Source organism: Drosophila bipectinata, chromosome XR, assembly GCF_030179905.1.
Source record: "Drosophila bipectinata strain 14024-0381.07 chromosome XR, DbipHiC1v2, whole genome shotgun sequence".
Classification (NCBI taxonomy): domain Eukaryota; kingdom Metazoa; phylum Arthropoda; class Insecta; order Diptera; family Drosophilidae; genus Drosophila; species Drosophila bipectinata.
This window is the reverse complement of record NC_091735.1, coordinates 15,334,191-15,341,314: the sequence shown is the minus strand read 5'-3', so window position 1 is coordinate 15,341,314 and position 7,124 is coordinate 15,334,191.

The window sequence follows — 7,124 nt, the reverse complement described above, 5'->3', positions numbered from 1 at the left end:
TATTTAAAAAAATTAACCGGTTCGTTTCTTGTAAAGACTAAATAATCTTAATAATCTAAAACTAATAAACCTATAAAATAAAACTTAATTATGTCCAGAATTCTTTTTTAAGAGAATTAAAAAAACTCTGCATCATATGCGTGTCTGTCAAGCTTCTTCGAGTGTCAGCTACCACGCTTTTATTGCCGAGGCCAGCCTCTCGGACGCAACAGAGCTACCTGGCGTTATTAGTTAGCCCATTGCCAACTCTGATAACAATGGAAACGTTTCCTTTTGGGAGGTCCCAAATGTTATGGGATCACTCTCCCAGGAAGTGAATAAGGAATAAACTCAAGAATAAGGCTTAAGAATAAACTCAGCTCCTGATTTTCCGAAACTTCCTTGTTCGTTGTTCGAATATTGCAGCAGCAATAATTTAAATAAGTGGCGGCTAGAAATATAGATATTTCTAAAAAACACGTGTGCCACTGCAGTAATAGCTGGAAATAGTCCAAAGAAAACTAATAATTATACTGTCTTCTTGGTACTAAATCTGTTAAATTAAAAGTAAATTAACAAATAAGTCACTAACACAAAATTTCGCGTCTTGGCGTCTAACACACTTACTAAAACAATTTGCAGTTACCTTAACACATTGAAGATAAGCAGCTTGGTGCTTTTTTTAAATGTGACAGCAAGTTTGATGTTTTACCGCTTGTTTTTATAACTTTACTGCAAATATTGCATGTAGCAGAATTGTCTTTATTTTACAATAAAAATCCTTCGCATGCATTTTCGTATATTTTCTCTTGTGTTTTAGTTCAGTGTGACCAATTAGTGGATATCAAAAATATATTTGAGAAAAATAAGGATTTTCGATATTTCATGTAAAAAATTATCACAATATAAATATATATATATTTTTTTTTCAAAAAATATCGATATATTGATATATTAATAAATTTTTCACATCCCTACATCGTAGTTTTGGTTGGCATTTGTTCGCAAACCGCCGCCATAACCAGACGCTTCACTTTATACCTGCTTTCTCACTTCACTTTATTAATGGCTGCATCTCTGCATCATAATATTATTATTAACAGGCAGCTTTAAAGAAAAAAAAAAATAATAAAAATAATAATACACTGTAAGAAAATAATAAATGTGAAAAAAAATAATAACTGTTTAAATATTCATCAATATTTATATTAATTTTAGTTGTAGATAATTTTAAAAGGGCCTCAAAATTATTATTTTTCAATCGGCTTCTATGAATTTTTTTTAAGAGTCGAAAAGGCTCTTTCACAAACATATGTACTCCCAAAAATAAAATACATTCGCAATATGTTACTACGCAGAGACGGATATTTTTTGACATCTTCAGATTTCCAAAAATTAAGCCCTGTTAAATTGCATGCCCTAAGTTCATAATCGGATTGCAAATCACACAACTCCAATTGAATCGCAGGATTTTGGTCTAGTATTTTGCAATTCACGGGGCTATAAGAAATATCCATACTATTCTTAATAGAATGAAAGTCAATTAAAGGTTTTTCAAAATTAAGTTTTAAGAAATAAATATGATTTTTAAATTCAGTAAAATCATACGAAATAATATTAAATTCGTCAAAACTAGTTTTAATGAAGGAAAACTACTTAACTTATTAGGTTGTAAACCAAATAAAAATACGTCGATTTTTGTCAAAAGCCCTTCAATGGAACCCATTAAATGAAAAATATGCATATTAGGACCTTGAAGGTTGCAGTGCAAATTATTAAGGTGAGAAGTTAAGTCTGTTAAAAATCAAAGACTGATGTTGAAGTCTTGTCATTTTATTTTGCTTAAAAATTCAAAGCTTGACATATTCTATTCCAAGAACTTAACCAACTCCTTTCTAAGCTCAAAAAAGCGTTTAAGGCATTTTCCTCGACTTAGCCATCTCACCTCCAAGAACAAAAGCATATCCTTATATTGGGTCTTGCATTCTTCAAGGAATAAATTAAGTTTACGGTGGTTTAATGAATTATGTCCACCACGCAACTTATTGGTAATTTTACCTACCACATTCATATTGTGTATGTTATTTGTCCATTGGCTGCACAAGGACTCTTGATGAATGACACAATGGAAAGAAGGTAGCTGTATGTCATTTTTAATGCATTGCCCTATGAACCCATTGTTTTTCCCAACATAGCAGGATCACTATCTGTACATACGGAGGCAAATTGTAAGGTTTCTTTGGCTAACGTTAACTTGTCTGATACCGCATTATAAATATCAATTCCACGTGTATTTTCTAGGCGTGGAATTTGTCCGAAAATTTCTTCAGTAATACTGAAGTCATCGTCGACCATTCAGGTTGCTAATATTAATTCACTGATGTCGCAAGATTCATCTAAATCAATATAAAAGTAAGAACACGACTTCAACTTTTCGCCTAAAAAAGAATTTAAATATGTGTTTAAATTTTCAATTCTACTTGTTTCCGTAGCTCTGGACAATGACACGGTATCTATTTTGGTTGTCTGATCACCCAAAAACAACCTAACATTTCTTGGCATACCTTTTTAATAAAAGGAACATCGCAAAAGGGCTTTTCATTATTGGCAATAGTTAAGCTGGCAGGATAAGATGCTTTTATTGCCACTTTACTATTAAGGTACTGAGTGAAAATAATTTTTTTGCTGCATGGATATTTCTTCAACATTGAAAAATGTTCAATGTTATTTTATTTTTTTAATTTTACGAATAGCAATTTCGATAAGGAATCGCTTGAAAGATGGCACTGTTGGGCAGTCCGCAACAATTTTAGGGCGGAAAATGCTCTTTCGACGCTCTTTTGGGTAGCAGGGGCAGAGTGAACACCAAATTTTTATCGCCAAATTTTTCTTTTAATTTTGACGAATTCTCTGATGTTTGATTTGTCTTAAATGTTAATATTTTTAACTTTAAATGTTTTAAATATTAAATGTTACAAGACTTACACTTAAATTTTTGTTAACATTAAGAATTTAATTAGGTTTTTTTAAAAGTACTCTGCGAATCCGTGGGTCCAAATAAATTCTACAAATAACCGCCTTGTTGTCTAAAAGCATTTTTTCCTTTTTTCAAGACATTGGGTCAATGCTTTGCTATGTTCCGTCTCCGATGCTTTAATAGTAAGTTTAAGCTCCAACCAAAGCTTAAAAAAAACGCCCATAAATAATTGGCTGTTTTGCAACCTCTTGGTTGTTGTGAAAGCTGGCCTTAGGATTATGATGAGGCTTTTTATTTCATCCAAAAACTTTTTTGTAACTTTTGTTAAGGACTTGAGATATCTTTAAATGAAATTCTCAAATGTAAGAAGTTTACTCAACATTTGGTATGTCGAAGACCAACGTGTAGAAACATCAAGCACAGGTTGTGGGCTATTATATACCTATTAAAAATTTTATTTTGTCAATGAATTTTACTTGTATGTGAAATGAAAAAAAATACCACCTGTATGAAGGTATCCGTAACAACTTTACCACTCTGTGACTTTTCTAATACCTCTGAAGATTCTATGATTTTCATAAAGTTGGAGTGCGAGCTGGATGGGTGTGGGCAGCACATTTGACATTTGTTCATATTTTTGTTAAGGTCATCATAATTTAGTTGTTCGTCAGCTTTGTTCTCACAGTTCTCAAAATAATTTTGGCATTTATTTAGGATATCAACGGCTTTGACCATGCCATTGTCCGTGGTAATTGTGTATATTTGTTCATTTTTATACCCTTGCAGAGGGTATTATAATTTTGTCCAAAAGTGTGCAACGCAGTGAAGGAGACATCTCCGACCCTATAAAGTATATATATTCTTGATCAGGATCACCTCCTGAGTTGATATGAGCATGTCCGTCTGTCCGTCTGTCCGTCTGTCTGTCCGTTTCTACGCGAACTAGTCTCTCAGTTTTGAAGCTATCGTCTTGAAATTTTGCACATACCCTTCTTTCCTTTGCACGCAGTATATAAGTCGGAACGGCCGGGATCGGCCGACTATATCCTATAGCTGCCATATAACTGATTGATCGGAAATGGTATAACTTTGGTGTTTTTAGAGTTAGACAGTTCAAATTTGACACGAGAGCTATTTTTGGCAAAACATTACGACATGCCAAATTTTATAAGGATCGGCCGACTATATCTTATAGCTGCCATATAACTGAACGATCGGAAATGACCCAACTTTCGTGTTTTTGATGATAGAAAGCTGAAACTTAATACAGATTCTATTTTTGGCCAGTTGATCCAACCTACCAAATTTCATTAGGATCGGCCGACTATATCTTATAGCTGCCATGTAACTGAACGATCGGAAATGACCCAACTTTCGTGTTTTTGAAGATAGAAAGGTGGAATTTAGTACAGATTCTATTTTTGGCCAGTTGATCCAACCTACCAAATTTCATTAGGATCGGCCGACTATATCCTATAGCTGCCATATAACTGAACGATCGGAAATGGTACTTGGTAGAAATATCAACTTTCTTATTTTTGAAGATAGAAGTTTGGGACTTTTTTTTAGATTTTTTATTTTAGTTAATTAGTTTTATTATGATGTAATCATAAGGATCGGCCAACTATATCCGATGTTTGCGATATATATCCGGTTTTAACTGCAAGGGTATATAAACTTCGGCTCCGCCCGAAGTTAGCTTTCCTTTCTTGTTTAAATTAAATGCGGTGAGAAGTGTCATAATTTCATCCAATCATTCCCAGAGTTTTTATGCATATTTTGTGATTTTTGAAGTATTAAACATTTACCCAGAGATCTCCACGATTACACCTTGTAGCTGTATCCATTTTTAAAGACAAAATTCGGGTTTTAATAGTAGCCACCATCTTCATTTTCATTAAGCAGAATATTTCTTCAACACATCCCATTATGTTTCTCGACGATATAATTAATTTAAGCCCCGAAAAATTTTTGTAGTTAGTGTTTGGAAGCCCTTGGCATCAAGAATAGCGAATAGCAGTTTCTCTTCTGTCACTAAATCTATGCATGCATTCGTTACATTGTCTTGTCCCATCGTCACTGAGAACTTCACTTTATGCATCCACCAAAGCATACAGTTCATATTCAAATACATCATTGTGCTTCATTTCTAAATGACGTCTTAAATTGCACGAATAATTGCCGGTGAATTTTTGCTTGCATATATTGCATGTCGAAAAATTCTTTTCAATATCAAAAATGAAAAAAATCAATGACAGACAATGATAGACAATGACAATATGTGTTAAACACTAATGCAATGACTAATAGTCAATCCTTTCCCAAATACAAAGGACCGCAATGCCTCGCCTTTGAAATGTGGAGAGTCTCCACTTGATATCCCCCTAGCGGATGAGAATCAACACGGTGCAGTCCAACGAAGCAGCATCGTTGACGAGTTTCCCACAAATTGGACTCGATAATTAAATTAGTCAAGCCTTTTTCGATGGATTTGAAATATTTACAGCAATTTACTATATTTCTTGAATATTCCTATGTAATAACTCAAATACAAATATACGTTCCATATCATTAATACCTAAATTCACCTCGCTGCTACAAATTTTTTTTACTTTCCTACTTTACTTACTCCAATTACGAATACTAAATAAATCTGATGGATGTACGCCTGTTAGTACGTTTGATGGTTCAAAACAAAAACCCAGCTGAACTACCGATGGGAGATACACCTCTTTGTTAATCCTTATAGCTGAAATGGAAATCTAGACTCAGCCAAATCCTCTGGGCCACTATAAAGTGGCTATTTATTCATGTCATAAATACAATCTGAAGATCATACTAAATCAGAAAAACAAACAGCCCGCCAACTAAGGATAAGCACTGTTTTTTCTCCGTTCATCTGCTCTAGCTGCTGATTGGGGCTCGCTGTTCCTGCTAATCCATAATGATCTAATTAACTTACTGTTTACATCTTTATTTATAATTTATAAGCAAACTTGGAAACATCTTAATTTGCAAAGTTATTTGTACATAAACCCAGGAGTCTAAGGATCACCTTTTGCTAATTCTTAATAGCTGCAATCAACAACCTATTGTATAAATTAAATCAGCAAATTCTGGCCCATTCTTTGAGGATGCCTGCTGCTACTCCTCTTTTCGTCTGCTCAAACTGCATTTTGGATATTTACTTGTCTATCAATTCACAGAAACTGCAATGGAAATTCATCAATAACCAATTCACTGTGCTACTGCAAATTTGTATACTCACTGGTTTCCAATTACGAAGACTATTAAAAAAAGATGAATGTATTACTGGTAGTACGTTTGATGGTGCTAAACAAAAACACAAAGAACTGATGATGCGAGATACACCTTCCTGTTAATTCTTTTAGAATTCTTGACTCAACCAAATCCTCTGGGCCTTTAAAAAGTGGATATTTATTCATTTACCAGTTACAATCTGAAGATCATACTAAATCTGCAAACAGGCTTATCAGCAAACTAAGGATTACCACTGCTATTCCTCCATTCATCTGCTCTAGCTGCTGATTGGTGTTTTGCTGTTTTTACTAATCCATAACAAATGAAATTAAAAAATTGTTTAATTTAAATTTATAAAAACCACTAATATATCGCAAACATCAGATATAGTTGGCCGATCCTTAAATATAACCCAATTTATCATAATAAAAAATCTAAAAAAAAAGTCCAAACTTCTTTCTTCAAAAATACCAAAGATGATATTTCTACCAAAAACCATTTCCGATCGCTCAGTTATATGGGAGCTATAAGATTTAGTCGGCCCATCCTTATGAAATTTGGTAGGTTGGATCAACTGACCAAAAATATAATCTGTACCAAGTTCCCAAATACATCACAGCACACGCAAAGCGCTACGGTCTTAATTTAAGTGAAGTTTCTCTAAATACAAATCTTAAGATGGTAAACACCGGTTTACAGCAAGATTTATTATAAGCGAAGTGCGCACAAAAAACACGGCCGTTCGCTTAAGAAGAAGGAAGAGAAGATATAAGAGATATAAAACATAATAGTCAAAAATAAACATTTTACTCAATGGTTTCGTAAAAAGAATGGACCATGCTAGCGAACGAAGCCTGCGGTTTCGTAAAAAGAATGGACCATGCTAGCGAATGAAGCAATAATTGTT